The sequence below is a fragment of the Etheostoma cragini genome, chromosome 23 (assembly GCF_013103735.1).
Source record: "Etheostoma cragini isolate CJK2018 chromosome 23, CSU_Ecrag_1.0, whole genome shotgun sequence".
Taxonomy (NCBI): domain Eukaryota; kingdom Metazoa; phylum Chordata; class Actinopteri; order Perciformes; family Percidae; genus Etheostoma; species Etheostoma cragini.
The window spans coordinates 17290379-17307877 of NC_048429.1; the positions used below are offsets into that span (position 1 = coordinate 17290379).

General features: G+C 41.4%; 1 protein-coding gene and 1 long non-coding RNA gene across 2 annotated transcripts in view; one reads left to right on the plus strand and one right to left on the minus strand.

Moving 5' to 3' along the window:
- LOC117938555 overlaps positions 1 to 4107 on the minus strand; it is a 13198-nt gene extending 9091 nt beyond the window's left edge. Inside the window, exons 1-2 of the long non-coding RNA XR_004655419.1 lie at positions 4097 to 4107; positions 4052 to 4061 (exon numbers count right to left, since the gene is read on the minus strand). This is a non-coding gene — a long non-coding RNA (uncharacterized LOC117938555). The remainder of the gene's footprint in view (positions 1 to 4051; positions 4062 to 4096) is intronic.
- LOC117939089 (pleckstrin homology domain-containing family A member 5-like) overlaps positions 1 to 17499 on the plus strand; it is a 236663-nt gene that overhangs the window by 21465 nt on the left and 197699 nt on the right. The window lies entirely within an intron of this gene.

The following is a 17499-nucleotide window of genomic DNA, read 5'->3' on the forward strand; positions in this document are numbered from 1 at the left end:
CACACACACACACACACACACACACACGTAACAAGTAAGCTCCATTAAATTAGCTTGAAGTAATTCCCTAAATGTCCCATCTGGCTCCGTCTTTTAGCACCGTGCGGTGTTACAGTGTGAGGCTCAGTGGTAGCAGTACAGGTCAGTGCGAGGCAGTGTGATTAACGCCCGCCGGCTGGAGAAAAAGGTGGCCGTTTATGCTGCGTTGGCTCAGTGGCTGTGCTTCCGCTGCCATCTGCTCGTGCTCTCTCGCTCCAGCTTCCTCGCCTAGGAAGCTGGAGGGAGTTAAAGAATGAGGAATGAAACACTGGGTGCTGCCGCCGCTCCACTTTGTGTATCAGGAGGGCTAGATCAAGTTTCTGACCAGGAGCAGAGAAGCCAACACACGCTCACTCCCCACCGGGTTCCTTTGGCGTTTTTTAATGACGCAAAAGTCTCCTTTATTGCCATATTTAAATGTGCTTGGTCAAGTCTCTTGGCGTCACTTTTTGAAAAGTTAACCCTCTCCTTGATTTCTTGTTGTTTATGGAGAAGGAGAACCATACGAGAAGAGGCGTGTAGTTAAATGTTTCGAGAGGTGCATGTCAGGCCACAACATAGGATCGGTAGATTTAATGCAGAGGCATGGATTGGCCGTTAGGGTTAGGAAAAAATGGTGTGTGGGGTTACAAAATATACGTTTCAGTGACACGGGGGACAAGAATGGGACATGAACCCTGGTCACCTTGGGGAAAGTCCGTTGTTGATGGACACCCCCCCAAACCTGCCAACTTACACAGATTAGGTCTTTCATACTCACAATACCAAAAATCCAGAAGTTGGCGCCAGTACCAGTTAAATAAGACGATTCTCGAAGCCAATGTTACCACGGTACTTTAACTTTAAACATGAACTTCTTTATTAAAATTGAAAAATATTAAAATGTCATAACAAGACATAGAAAACATGTGAAATAGAGCAGAGAACAACATAATAAAGTGCAATGAATGGTCATGGTGCAACCACTAGATACATTCCAGACTTCCAGGCATCTTTTCAAAAACAACAGTTTTTGTGTGACCAGAGACGTTAAAAGATCTGTATAGTTGTTTGAATGTAGTTCTTATTTTGAGAAAATCATAAATAACAGTCATAAAAAAAGATATTATGATAAGAAATGTCATTTAATGAGAAAAAGTCATTGTATAACAACATCATGTCTCAATTTGATGAACCAGAAGTCTTGACTTAATGACATGACACAAAGCTGTAATTATCAAGAATTATTCTATAATTAGAACACAGTTGTGTCAATGTACGAGCTTGTTGTGTTTGCTAGAAGTTATGTTTGTGTGTGTGTTTGAGTATAGGGCTGCGCAGTTGCAATTTTTGCAATTGAATAGATTCCTAAGAGGAGTAAAAGATGTTATATTTCAGAGTCTGAAATTGATCTAACGTTCCGCTATAAGGCACTATTGTGATACCCAGCTTCTTTAAAAAGTGTTTACACACCGCAGTATGGAGGCCTCCTCTGCTTCTACAAATAGGCCTACACATTGTGGTTAGTGAGTGTGACTTTTTCGCTTAAATCACTGTAATCCACATCCCGGCTCGCCCTGTGTGTGGAGATGGCTCTCTGCTCTCTCTTTTTGCTGCCAGGCTCAGCGCCCGTCATACTGCAGACAGGATCAATAGGTAATCTATTACTGAGGGTGCCCAGGATTACAATGATGGAGGGGATCTGAGCCGTTGTGTGCCAAGCTCCTGAAATTCTCTCAATCCACCCTGGCAGTGGCCCGGCCTTCCTCACAACACTAATGTTCTCAATCTGGGTTTGGGGAGCCGAGCTCTTCATTGTGCGTGTGTATGTGTGTGCAAAACAAACCAACGGATAATAGGAATAGGATTTTTGGGGTGAGCCCACTGCTCTGGAGTCGGTGGAGGCTTATGTTTGGTTTATGATTATGAATTTAAAAGCAGGAGATGGCAGCACAAACAGGCTTGTGAAAACACAAAAGTTTGCCGTTTCTGTGTGTATGTGTGTTCAGATGTGGCAGTCAGTGTGCAGCCACTACACAGCCACAAAGTAGTCTTCTGGCTTCCAGTTTAACTCTCTGTGAAAAGACACAAACACACACTCACACACACCCTAAGTGGATGATGTGTTATGTAGCATTGTGTTCCCCAATGCCGAGCGGTCCCCTTCCACACAATAAAGCCATAAATCGGATGAAGTTAGCCGAGCAGTGTTGTGCTGGCGCAGATACAGGTTGCAAAGTTTGGACATGGGCGAGAACACAAATACCTCCACTGCTGTCCAGTGACTACTGATGTTAATGCTCCCTGTGCTTTATTGGGCAGACAGCTCCTGGCACAGAGTGAGGGAAGAAAGGAAGGTTGAAAATGAGGGAGAACTGTCAGGGTGTGAGTCACATGAGTCATGTTTTGGCCTGATGTGAGCTTGCTTACTGTGGGCAGCAACATAGGAAGGCGGGGCCAAAAGCCTGACATCCCAGAGGGGTGAGACACATTGAGGATGTTTACATGCACAACAATATTCCACTTTTATATTTCGAATATGACAATGTTAACAGCATATTCCGGTAGGATATTCCGAAAAAAGCCTTTTTCCCCAATATTAAGACGTGGGATATTCCCGTATTATTCAGGATTTAGACGCATGCTCTGGATACATACATTGGATCCACTGGATGTATACAGCTCATTCAGAATATTTGTCCCAATTGGGGTTTAACTGCTGTTTACGGCTTATGGTCAGCTTTGTGTGTTGCTATGGTTGCTGTACATAACCACCCAGCCAACAGTTTGCAAGGCTGCAGACCCGATAAGGAGGAGAATTAAAATCCTCAAAACTCCGGCGCCATCTTGTGTTTTTGATGTGATTAATCCTTACATATGTTACTTCAACAAGTGTGACAGTATGAGCAGGTCAGCATGAAATGAAGGTTCACTCAAAAGGGCAGAGATTGTAGTATGGGCTGTTGGAGCTGTGGGAGGGGGAGGTTTATTTCCTGTATTACCATTTGAAGGATAAGCAGGAACTGGCTGGCTTGGGATGTTTACTAGAGCGGTCTTCCATGATGAAACAGTGAATACTTTTTTTCATCAGTAGAGCGGTTTTGAATATGAATATCAGTAGACTATTATTTTGGGCCTGTTAATGCGTTTCAAAATTCCAAATATTAAGACTTTCAGTGTTTATATTCAACTCTCATTCTATATATTCAGACTTTCATTCTAAAATATTCAACTTTTAAAAACACACTTAATGCACACTTAATGCCTTTCATTCCTCCAGTCTTCACCAAATATATATTATGAGTCCGGACAGACATGATATAAACTGCCACTTAACTGCTTGGCGGAGGAAAGGCGGTAATTCCAGTTCTTCTTCTTAACTAATTCCATTCAAAACAAAACCAACGGCGTGTTGGTCGGTGGCTGCGTTTGATTGGTCGCACTTCCCCTCCTTTGCTTCCCCTCAGCCCTTGGTGTTACGTAACAGCATACATGACACGGAGGCCACTTGCAGAGCAGAGGGATAGTGTGTGGGGCGGGGGGGCTAAAATGAAAATGAAACTAGACGGATGGACCAGCAGTTGGAGGCTTAGCGCTACTGCTTCAAGTTATTGCACAGCACTCCTTGTATAACATGCGCTATACAAATATTTATAAAATATTATTACTCCACTCTGCTAACCCCAGCTAAGTGCCTCCTATGCATGGGTCTCGACCTCCAGGCCTACTTTGAAAACTTACAAATCATCAGAAATATCCGCAGAATCATTTCAGCAAGGCCTGGTTATCAGCTGCGGGTGTTTCTAAATCCGAACGTTTGTCATCTGTATCATAATTGATCAGAACGACTGTCGCTACGGGTTTATAATAATCTTCTGAAACAGAATGTGGTCCATGCGTTTCCAGGCGATGCTGGGATTTAGGTGTGTTTTGTGTTTGTTCTTTATGAAACATTCATGATGCGTTTTAATCTGAATGTTTAAGCAAGCGGCAAGTGATTCTGCAGTCTGGACACGCAGCACACCAGCGGCACACAGCACACTCTTCAAATATTTAGGTGCTGCTGTAACACTCACACACACACACACATATCATACACACACACGCCTGTAATTCCACTTTGCAGACATAGACGGCTCAGTACACCGGCACAGTGTTGCCCATCGTGTTTCCTGCTATAATATTCAGTATTGCACGTGTAAGGCACGCTAATCCATTCATAATCTACAAGCATTTCAAATCCTGTCATATCTCATCTGTGTACAGATTAACTGCGTTCAGACACTTCCAGGCTGATTTACAATGGAGGCCAGGCTTCTCTGCTCGTCCCCCGCCGCTGGGAATAAATGATTTCTGTCACCTTGTATAGTTTTTAACAAGGACAACCTTAGTGACGACGTGAGCACGAGGACCTGCAGGTTCTGGTCCACACACAGGCTTTAAACAATGACTCAGTGCAGATTGGTGCACATATTTCACAGAGAACAAGGGTAAAGAAGTTTTGTTGCCGGATCTAAAGAGAACTGTTTCATTATCTGGAGGAAAGTTGTTTTTGTGATGAGGTAAGGGAAAGGATAATAATAATTTCTATGGTTTTGTTTAGTTATTTTTTATAGTCGATTATTGTGTGGATTATTTCCTGGTTGAATGGATGGTCTGTGAACTTTAAATGTGGATTGGTGTTTCCCAAAGCCCAAGATGACGTCCTCAAATTTTGTCCACAACTCAAAGATATTCAGTTTACTGTCACAGAGGAGAGAAAAAACTAGAACATATTCACATTTAAAAGGCTGGGTTTAGAGACGTTCTTTTTTTTTCAGAGATAATTACACAAACCAAAGAGTCAATAATTAAAAAGTTGGCGATTCATTAAATAGCTGAGCACAGCTACCTTAACGAGGCCGGCAGGTCTTCACATTATGAAGAGGTTAGTAAGACATGCTGTGTTATTCTGCTCTAACTATTTAACTACCTTGTTACAGCAGTAATCTAGGATTATCAACGTCTTCTACATCTTTTGAGGATGCAGGTTGTTTCCCTCTGAGCTCTTGGCTTTGGCCTTTAGTCTTAAGCATGTCAGCATGGATGTAGCCAGGGGTTAAAGGGGACCTAGAATATATCGACGACAATTCATTTACACGATTGCTCCGGTGCCGCTGGAGGTTTCATCGGATTTCCTTCATTTTCTGCAGGATGTCTGTCCCCGTCCTCTCTCTCTGCGTTGGCGTTCTAACCTCTGGTGGATTTCCGAGGACTATGGTTACCTGGTCCTCAGATCTCTGCAGGGTAAATCCAGACAGCTAGCTAGACTATCTGACCAATCAAAGTTTTCTGTTGCACAACTCAAACTTTTGAACGTACACATGTTGCACCAAAACAAGTTCCTTGCTGAGACTATTTAGCAGAGACACCTGGGCTCTGTCCGGCGGCTTAGCACCGTCCAAGACCATTACAATTGGTTTAAAGAAATGCTGATAAAGCAGAGCACCCTCAGGAAGGTCTGGCAATGCGAGGCTAAAGTGGCCCAGAACAATCTGGAGCTGCGAGTGGGCACCGTCAATTCTTAAGGGAATTAATAACTCTCATATTCATTTACCAGTTTTTCCCCGATCGCCAGAAAGAACCTGACTAGGCCAAAACAAGTATTTTTTCTAATGCCAAAAATAACATAACATTTCCATTCCAGTCTTTGTTTTCTCTTCATTCTGCAGCGGTAGACCACTGTGATTTCATGAGCACCGTCCGTAATAACAAGCCCCACAGAGGTCAAATCATAACAGCTTCTCTAGAAAGTAACTGTTATGGAAAACTCAGAAGGTTCTCGAGATAATAATAACACAGAAGCATTTAACCCTTGTGTTGTCTTTTGTTGATGCTTTTTAATCAATGCTTTTCACTTTTTTGTCTCTTTTTTAAACACTTTTACAGCTTTTCTCAATGTTCAACACAACGTAACACTAACTTCTTAGCTTCCATTTTACACTTACTTTTGGAATTTATGATCAATAAATTTCATTTATAGGTAATTATACCTAATGTTTGAGTTACAAAAGCAGAAATTAGGAATTATTTTGACTAAAATTAAAGGAATGGATGTTGATTGATAATCACAGACTGGAATACGTCAACCTTTACTCAGTACTATTTCTAAACCACTTCAATATTTTTTTTCAAATGCTATAAAATTTAATAAGACACCCCGAAATTAATGAAAGTAGAGATTTCTGCTTGCCAAAGAGCGTTGTGTGGAATTAATCATGTTATTTGAGGTAGTTTCACCCGAGGACAACATGGAGGAGAATTAGGACTAAGCAGTACAGTTTAACCACCATGAAGTTACATGTAGGGCCATCCCAACTCAGAGGTTCCTTTTTTCCTGAAGGAGGATTTAAACTCATGCTGGACTTAGAAGATTTAGAGATGACCAAATAATGTGTTATGTCTCTGAAATTTTCCAGTAGCTATGCGTAATATTGTATCTGTGAACCTGAGCGGACTCACAGTGGTTGAACAGATTTTATTAGGATCCAAAGACCCAAAGATAAGATCATTTTGCTTCATTGAAATAAATTAGAACATCCTTGTGGCTTTTCTCCCAGAACTGCATTCATCCTGGGTCCATTGTCACATGTTGTCCCTCACCCTGCAATCTTTCCTGCTTAATAAGGTCAGAGTCATATTCATGAAAAGAAATAAGGGCATTTCCTTTCCTCGCAGTAAAATCCAACATGTCCTTTGGGCTAACTTTAATAAGTTGAACCCAGTGCAGTGTACTGTTGTAGCTCTGTCTCTGTTTTGCAGTCCGTGGGGAGAACAGATCTGCCGCTCAACCAGGTGTAAAACAAATGTTACTTAGCACCATACTCATTAGCATCCCCAAGTTAATTAACAGTGCATTAATATGCACAAAAAGTCCATGCTCATTCAGTGCAGCTGTAAGGGGATACAAAGATCCTCCAAGGACCGTGGTCCTAAACCTTAGAGAGAAAAGGTATGAATTTACCTTGCCGATGCATGAGCTCACACAATTTGCATCAAGAATAACATGGCATCTTTGCATGATGACAGGTTTTCTAATGGCCATCCAGGGTAAATGTCCATAAGTCTTTGGGAAGGGCAAAGTCCTCTGTCCTTGTTGTGGAGGGGAGAACCGTGAGTTTTCCCACTGCAGGTATGAAAAGTTTTATTTACGGGAAAAAGGAATGGGCATCGAGAACCGGCTCCTTTATGTAATTTTTTTTTTAAATCATTTGGAAAATTTGGCTTAGAATCCAATTATCAGTTCCAAATCTAACACGTGCAAGTTTTGGTTTCCATAGCTTATTATGATGGAACACAGTGAGCAGCGGATGTATGTTAAAACTGTAAATCAACATGAAATCTATCTCACTTGGAAATAAGCATCTGACCCGTTTCATCTCCACCCCTCAAAGAATCGCAATCGATAAGAGCCGTAATTGAGAGGAAGAACTGGAATTAGAATTAGAGTTGTTCAAACTCCAAACGACGCCCAATCCTAACGGAGCCTTAAAATACAGAACAAAAGTTGTCCGTCCAAAATTGTCACAGAGGCTTTTAAAATAATTGGTACACAGCAGCTCTCTCTCAAAAAGATCTCTGAAGGACAGGTTTTGCAGAAGACGTGGCCAATCTTGTTACTCTCTGACCGACCACTCTTCCCTCTGTGCCGAGATAGACCGGAGGCTCCTTAGAGCAAAAACAAACAGGCACACGTTGTCTTTTGTTCCTTGTGTAATTAGGGCAATTAACGTGCACAACACTTGAGAGCACTGTTTTTATTATGTGTCACCTAGGCCTTCTTAAAGTGCTCATATTATGCTTTTTGTCTTTTTCCCTTTTCTTATTATATCTCTTTTTTGTGCACGTTATAGGTTTTCAAAGTGAAAAAGCACAAAAAAAAAGTCCCCCCCTCCAAAGGGACTTACCATCTCCAACAGAAAACTGTTCACAGACTGCTCCAAACAGCTCTAGTAGTTTGGAGCAGTAGCTGTAGTCCAGCCTTTACTTCAGAGACAAAACGTTATAATGCTCGCCTAGCGGCTAGCCAGGCATGCCCTCATACCTGCTTCTGACTGGCTAGTAGTCCTTACCTAGGTACTGTCAGGGCACGCCCTCATACTCTGTTTCTGACTGGCTAGTACCAGAGATTGTCAACTGGCGGCTCTCACACTCCACAGTCACGTGCCAATTAGTTTGGGTATTGCATTTTGGAAGATGGACGCCATTCAGATGTCTTTTCTCCTGAGGGCTTCTCCCCAACAGAACACTACATACTACAATGGCATTTGCATAATCACAAATATTAACTGTCACCCAGTGAACTGCTTCCCAGTCTTAGATATGAGGTATAAATACATATGAAAGTCTGGCCCCAACAGTGTCTGCTTAGACAAATTCTGACCCAGTCTGCCAAAGTCGGGAAAGTCTCGGAGACAACCAACGATCAAACTTGATGGACTATTTGCGGTGTGTTCTGCATACCTCCCTGCCCACACAAAGCCTGGTATGTGCACGGACATAAAGCATGTGAGGCTACATGTGCAATAATGTATGGATGGTGGAATAAGCACTAAGTATAAGTAAAGCTGTTGTAACACATCCAGCAGAGAAAGGATAAAAGTGACGTGTCAGGGCTTCAGCCCACGCTTGGCAGGATATCTGCATGCAGCAGAGCTGGCCTATTGTTTATATTGAATATAATCTCACACACACACACACACACACACACACACACACAGACTCACACACAAACACCAACACGGTAAAGATTCTGTTGACAGAGCTGTAGTCATGGGATTCAGGGAGTGTGTGTGTGTGAAAAAGTAGAAATCTTACTGTTTTTTTGGTTTGGAAACAACCTTTAAGATAAAAAAGTGGCATCACCGTAAAGAGCTGGTTTTTATATTTAAATGTGAAACTGAAAGAAAATGGCATGTTTTTCTTTTCTGGTACATCAGCCAGCGTCTTCTTCTATGAAAAAACAATCAGAAAGCCAAAGGGATACATTTATATTTGTATACCGGTTGGTTACGTGACGGCATTTCTCTCACCAGTCAAAATATTAATGTTGTGCGCTGTGAATTTAGATAGAGAACATATTTCTATGCAGCCAATACAGTAAGTTTATTAGTAAGCTATGCCAGTGAGTGGACGTATTTGGCTTTTGGATTAAAAAAAATATATACATCTAAAATAAATTAAAAAACAACGTTGAAAAAAGCCCCCAAAATGTTAGAAATAGCGGCAAAAACTAGGCTGTCCAAAATCTGTGAACCTGAATTGATTGAATGTGATGTTGCAGATTCAGAATCTAGTCACAAAATACATAAAATATCATGCATTATTTATACTGATATTGATTATTATTGATACTGATTTATAGATAGATAAGTCAAAGTTTGGAAAGAAAGTAGAGCATCTGTAATGAGCGGAGGAGGAATAGGAAGAGAAGACAAGGAGTTAAAGAAGGAAAGGAGGCTCAGCGCTGGAGCAGCATGATAGTGTTCCTCTCTGTCAGCTTACTGTCAAGCGCTCTCTTCCTCTATCTCTGGCTCCTCATCTCGCTCACTCAATCCCATGTCTCTCTATTGTAATCTGTCCCGTATCCTCCTCTTCCTCCTCTCCACTCCTTTGTGTTCCATTGCTAGTACTTGCTATTCCTCTGAAGCTGGACTCATGCGTGGGTGTCTAGATATTGTTAAAAGGGAGCCCTTTAGTGATTACTTTACATAAGAGAGTAAATCTGCGAGTAGGCAGCGCAACAGTGGAATAAAGAGAAGCAGGGAGACAATCCAAACATTTGTTCACAGTAGAAACGAACCACCTGTACCAACCACTTTACGTAAGATGGTAAATGTGCTAGTGGGCAGCAAGATAACAGTGATGCGGATGGGAAGAGCACAAAGGGGGGATAAACCAGAGATCCTCTAGAACTAAGATAGCGCCAATGATATAAAATGGTACACACTTCCTGTCTACAGAATGGCTGTGGGAATGGATGAAAAGTTATATTTTTATCATTTATTAATACTTTCTTTTTGCTAACATTTAAACAGCTAAAATACATATTTAGCAGCACTGAGATTAGTTTTGTAAGGGCGTTCACGTCAGATCTCGTGAGAGTTTGGTCCTGAGACTGAAACAGGTCTCAAACAACGATGCGGTGTTAGTCTCAGAATGTTCTGGAGATATGCATGGGGTAAGCATCCATCACCTTTTGCTAGCATTCCATTGACCTCCATTTATTTGGGCGTCACTTTGACAGCATTTGTCCATTGTGTATTTCTGAAGAAACAAGAAAATGTATAAAAGCCCCTTAACAGGCATTTTAATAAGAATAGGCTAACGATTGTGGCATAACCACAGGACTTTCTGTCCCACAAAAGTCAGGAGAAGCTCGCAGGCAATCAGGGGGAAGTGGAGGCATACAGTCAAAATGACAAAATAATTTATCACAATACTTACCAAAAGTTGCTCCTACGCTAATGGACAGCTCCTACTCATGCTCTCCGTCTCTGCTACTCATTAATTGACACTAGTATCACACACCAGATGAGTTACTGATCGGAAGAGTGAATGTAATAAATAGGACAGCAGTGTATCCTGGCGAGCATGCATGCAGTTGTTATGGTGGGGGGGGGGGGGGGGGGGTATGGTATTCACTTGCCTGTCAATTCTGACAATTTGATAAATAAATGATAAAATAGTTAAAAATGATATATGGTTTATATATATTATTTTTAAAAATCACTGCGGGAGTCAGGTACAGCTGGCTCTGGAGATAAAACTGAGAGTAGCTCTCCTATTGAAGTTCATGTTCTACTTGTTCAACGATTGTTGTGTAAACACATTTGCTCTTAAACACATTTAGAGAGGATTTGAATTGCTACTTGGTGCTGGTTTCCTTTGGGGCTTGCTAAAACCTCTTTGGGGGCTGCCACAAATCCGGGAAAAACACATGAAAAGCACACCCTTTTGCCCAACTGCCACTTAGCTCGTTTGAAAGTCATGATGTCTCTCTCTCATGGGTGGGCCAGATTCTTTGGGCGGTCAAAACAGAGAAAGGGGAGGTAACCTTGCCCCTTATGAGGTCATAAGGTCCAGGGTTACCCTCTCCAAGATTCCAGATTGGCCCATCTGACCCTTTCATTTTTTCAAAGGGTGAGCAGGAAACCCAGTGCTCGGTTTACACCTATTTACCATTTATAGCCACTGGGGGGCCATAGGCAGGCTGTGGGAACTCATATGAATGTTAAAAAACCTCAAAGACATTTTCATGCTATGGGACCTTTAAGCTTTGGGTTTTTGCTTTGATTTTGGACAGAGATACGAGGATATTAAACTGGAATAGACAATACTGGGTAACACTTTACTTGACAGTATAGACATAACTGTGACATGAAATGGCATGACCATGGCATGAAACTGTCTTTTTTTGTTTATGACTTCTTTCATTAAGTGTAATTCGGTTTTTGTCATGACAGGTTGACATTGATTTGACATTAATGTCAACTTCTGGTAATGTCACTTTGATTAATGTCAACGTGTCATGATCAAGACAACCCGTACAATGTGAACTTGTCATGACAAACACAGAGTAAACCAACGTTATAACATTTATGACACGTTCATGACAGTGTTACGTAACGGTTATGTTGATACTGTCAAGTAAAGTGTTACCGGACAATGTGGTTTTATACTACAGCAGAACCTAAGAACAGAAGAAATTGTACAATAGCTGCTCTTTAACAAAAAAGAGTTGTGCCACCTTGCTGCGTAGCCTCGAACAGCATAGCCTCAGGCCGGGTAGCCTTGCGCTGGGTATCCGTGCCCTGGGTATCCATGCCCTGGGTATCCTCATGCCGGATAGCCTCACACTGGGTAGCCTCATGCTGGGTAGCCTCTCGCCATCACAAGATGATCAGTGTACTCATCAGGAGGAGTACTCAGGCTGTGGGAACAGCTGGATAATGTCTTGTGATTCCCTCGAGGGAGTTTTTATCAGTGTTCTGACAGAAAACACTGGAAGTGTCCAGCATCAAAGATGTGGTTGTTTACCTGGCAGTAAGGGTCAAATAAAGTTGTTATCACTTGAATTTTTGGATGTTTGGGATTGTAGCTTGAACCATAATCGGGACTAAATGGTCAGGATATGTTGTCCTTACCAATGTTAACCATCTTTTTTAATTGGGTTCTTACAACCGCCCCCCCTCAAAAAATGGAATAGTGTTAGACATGTTTAACAATGTTAAATGAGTCAAATTCAAGAATGCAACTTTTTAATTCTCGATGACAACTAGTTTTCTTTCTCCCTATCCGAATTAGAGGATAAGATAAAAGAAGTAGCTCCGAGGGAAGAGATTGGGAATAGGAAAGCAGAGTAAGGGAAAGATAATGAGAACTTCTGAGGATATTAGAGGACAGGAAATAGAATTAGTCATTTTTGAGGCGGACATAAGAGGAAAGGCAGATTAAGTAAATAGAAGAAAGGCTGAGATTTGGCAACTGGGAGAGAAGAAGAGAGAGCAGTAGAGTATACTTCTCTCAGAGGGAAGATAGGAAGGGAGAGGAGAGTCACTGGAAGATGACCGCAGAGAAGAGGAGTGGATGTAGAAAGGGAGAGAAGGACGAAGAGTAGTCCCAAGAGGAAAGGACAGAAGCAGAGTCACTTGCCTTGTTTCCATCCAAATTAAGTTTTATCAAATGGAAAATTCCTTATGGAAACCGTCAAATTGAAGGATTTGGATTTCACGAATATCGTCAGAAAGTTTATACGTTGGATCTCATCAGATTTTCCATTAATCGTTAACAGCTTATTTGAGGAACGCTGATGGGAAAGTTATTTTTCGATTAAAAATGAATTGAGTACACATTTACATGCATCTGCATCATCATAGCAACGTTTTGATGACATCGTTGTTGCCTTTGTTGTGGGAGATCTGGGTTCAATTCCCACTGCGATACATTAACCAATGCCTCCCTGAGCAAGGCACTTAACCCCTAGTCACTCCTGAGGCGTGTGACCTCCAACATATATGTAGCAAATGTAAGTTGCTTTGGATAAGAACGTCGGCTAAATGACGTGGAAGGTAATGTCTTATTATAGCTCGCTATTTAGCTACCATCTGGCACTAAGGTTGGGCGATATGGAGAAAATCAAATATCACAATATTTTTTACCAACTTGATATCGATATCATAACGATATTGTAGGGCTATTGGTGCTTTCACAAAATATTTACTCAATGAGATTTTTGATAAGTAATGATCAGTAATGTGGATATAATGACTAACTGGGTGAAGGATAATAATAGAACAGTTACACAAGTCTGATAAGTCTGATGACATCACTTTACTGTAATGCAGCCACTTATGCCATATTACGATATTACGATGTCCAAAATCTAACACAATATATAGTCTGATATCGCAATATCAATATACCAATATATTGCCCAGCTCTAGCTGGCACATAAGCACTAGTAGAACTTGATTCAGTTCCAGAATGAATGGAAACACACTTAAATGTCTTAAATCTATTCAATATACCAATTTAATAGCAGAACAGCATGTGACGTCCATACACCTTTTTTTTTTTTGCCCGATCACGGAAGGCTTGTATCATGGGGATGCGCGGACAGTTTTGTTGTCATAACTAATAATTTCTCATGGGGGCGACAGAAGAGATGCACTTTAGCTGTAGAAGGGGAGAGGGAAAGTGTAGTGTTTGTCTGCGTATGACTAGTCTCTCTTGTGTTGTGAGTTGTGTGCAGTTCAGGAGTTTCTGCTTAATTGTGGCGTGTGCATTCTTTATTTTTTATTTTTTTATATTTTATTTATTGCTTTTCTGTTTAACAAGAAAAAAGCACAGAACACAACAAAGTAACCCGCCCATAGACAAGCAAAAAACAATAACAATAGACTAACAATGACAGGGTTGAATGAAAAAGGAAATATTGTAACGAAGTATGCACACATTATATATACACACATGTACAAGCACAGGTCCAAATAAATAAATAAACAATGAAACCACTTTACACAGTCACCAAGTGAGAATCAAATATTTTAAGACACCCCTGATAGACAACAGCGGTTGCCACCTTTCGTCAAAGGTTACAGAATTGAGACAGACATTGTATTGTGCTTTCTCCATATGTAACAAGTTGGCTCTGCTAGCCAGGTCTTAGAAGTGGTGAAGAAGTGTGTGTCTTGGTTGAGAGTTTGCAGTGTATATACTGTATAAAGAGCATCTTGGCTCCGTTGGACCTATGCTCTGCCAATCATCCTCGCTGAGGTACACACAGTGCCTTGGAGTTCGTGTACGCCATCCTGATTTACAGCAACAGCAACCCCTTTCCACGCCCTCCTTTTAAAATACTAACGCTTGGTCAGTGTCCCTCAGTGTCAGATAGACAACGGTAGAGTGGTCTGTTATAGAGATGGTCTGATACCATTTTTTGCTTCCCAACACCGATTCTGATACCTGACCTATGGTGGACAGACTATGCAACACCAACACTAACAGAGACGTTGTAGAGCCTCCTCTGGGGGAGAGACTATACAACATCAACACTAACAGGGACATTGTAGAGCGTCCTCTGGTGGACAGACTATGCAACACTCAGAACATGGTTGATGGAAAATATTTTTTCATTCTTTTGTTTTTTTTCACTGACCATTATAAATGTCGATACTGATAGTTCGGGAAATGCCTAATATCGTCCCGCCAATCGGTCGGGCTCTAAGGAGAATGTCACAGATGGGAGGGAAATAAGATTGGGCAATCTTTTGGCTTTTTCCTGAATTTTGGTTCTTTAGTTTTCTATATACATATGTGTTACGTTCTGGGTCAATGTTAAGATGACCGTAGTTATTATGAGGTATGTGGAGGAACCCAAACAAAAGGGAAACGAGGCTATAGTAAAATCAAGTTAGTTTAATGACTACAGTGGATAAACAAGTAACACAAAGAGAGGTACTGGGTGTTGTGAATAAACAACAGAACAACAGGGGCACAACACCCATTAACTAACAAAATATAATATATAATAAACAAAAGATTAAACAACAAAAGTACTACACAAACAAAATCTAACTAGTAACTCGTAGTAGGTTTACAATAATGTTTTCGCTCAACAGCTTTCTAACAATGATTACTAAAGCAAAAGGTTTCTAAACCACAATCTAGTTGCAAACACAATTGCTTCTAACCAAACCAAATGACATTAACCAAACGGAATGGCAGACTGAACTGAAGGTTCAGGAGCTATATAAACCAACCGCATGGCAGACTGAACTGAAGGTTCAGGAGCTATATAAACCAACCGCATGGCAGACTGAACTGAAGGTTCAGGAGCTATATAAACCAACCGCATGGCAGACTGAACTAAAAGTTCAGGCGTTATCTAACCCAACCGCATGGCAGACTAAACTGAAGGTTCAGGCGCTCCGACTGGAGAATCACAGCGGTATTTGAAGTCATCTGGGTTGATTGCAGGACGTTGATTGGCTGGGACCACGGCTGACGCACCAATCAACAGCATGGCCTGGAACAAGGAAGTGGGCGGAGCCATCTTCGTAGGCCAATCTTCTTCAGGCAATCACACATCCGGATTTATATATCCTAAAATAATGTCCTTAAAGGCAGGGGCCGTAACAATATGTCTTTGTGTTTAGAAAGAAAATGCCAGGAGGAAGAGGATTTTCTCTCATGCAACGAGCCTTGCTACCACTTCGTAGTAGTGTCTGCTTTGGCATGTGTAAAACTGTAGTTGGCATTTTTACTGTGATAATATTCTGGTCCATTGTGTAATACAATATTCCTGTTTTTTATTGGCCGTGTCTGTTTTGTTGGCCTTTTGGTTTGAACTTTGCCTGTTTTGATCTTTTTGAATGAATGATTGTAAGGATGACTCTACATGTCACTGCTTTAACACTCTGCTCAGTTAAGATGGCAGGCAGCTAACAGATTATCTTTCTTGTCTTTCCATGTCCATCTGCTCTACCACAACATCACACGTCCTCCCCAGGTAAGACATTTTGTGTTTTGACTATAATGGCTTTCTGCCCAGGGGCTCAGATCTGATGCATGCTGGGAGGGAAATTATGGATTTGTTTTGGGCAGTGCTGTTGCTTTTATTTAGTTTTTTAAAGTCAAGTCCCATTTTAACAGTCTTTTACAGTGTGCCATTGCTACTCCAGGATTATGTGTGTGTGTGTGTGTGTCTGTTTGATGCTCCTTGCCCATGCCGTAATTAAAGGCCTATTCCTCTGATATTGGTACAGATGTTGGCAGAACAAACAGACACTGCCGATCTCCAGAGTGATATTACCTGTTAGATATTGGAAGGATTGTCATTATTTCTGCTGCAGTCCCTGAGCAATGCTTTTGATGTTATGGGGAACGTGAATGTTGCCACATCGTAGACTTGAGTAACGCAGGATGATTTTTTGGTTTGGTTGCTTCTCTCTGCATCTCCGATGGGGGCAGTGGTCATTTTATTTTGAATAACTGCAGGCTTAAGTTATGCTGTGTCTTTAGCTGCAGGGTATCGGCAAGCTACAGTGTGTCCTTAGCTACAGGCTACAGGTAAGCTACGCTGTGTCTTTAGCTGCAGGCTAATGTTTCCAGTAAGCTACGGTGTCTCTAGCATGGACTGTAAAATGATTGGACAGTGCCGTTAAGATAAAATGCAGGTTAAAGGTGTGTCCCCCCAATGGAGATTGGTATCGCTCCATCGTCTCATCGTTTTTGTAAATTGACTCGCAGAAATAGTTCTGAAATTGACTTATTTTTCTTTATAACTACATAAAATGATTAGACTAATTGCTTGATAATAAGAAAGTGGGAAAGGAGTGTGCCTCTGTAGCGCTGTGGTCCAGAGAAGAGGATACACAGACCATCAGAGAGCAGGGATGATGTAGCTTCTAATTAGTTCATCTCTTTAACTTCCCCTCTCACTCCACCTCCCAGAGGGAGAAGTGGAGCACAGCTATATTAAGGGCTGTTTGTAACACTCGGAGTCACCTGACGCCGCTAGCCATGCACACACACACACAGCTGACAACATGAATGAACTCCAGGATAGATTGCAGTGGGAGTGGAGACATCTGGCCGGATAAATTAGTTAGTGTAATTATTCAGTGGTAAATGCAGGCAGAGTAATCTCTACTGTACACCTATTACACACACTTGGACTGTGTAGCAAACATCCCTCACTTTTGGGGAATGAGAATGTTGCCTTTCAAGATCGAGTTTGAGCTGATTTATTAATATTACTACCATTTATTTGGGGAGTCACAACACAGTGGTGCAGTTGAAATAAGTTCAATTTATATGTAACTTTAATTTTTTTAAAGATTATTTTTGGGGGCTTTTCCCTTTATTTGAAAGTTGGGAGAGAGTTGGGGGATGACACGCAGAAAAGGGCCAAAGGTCTGACTCAAGCCTGTGCCGCTG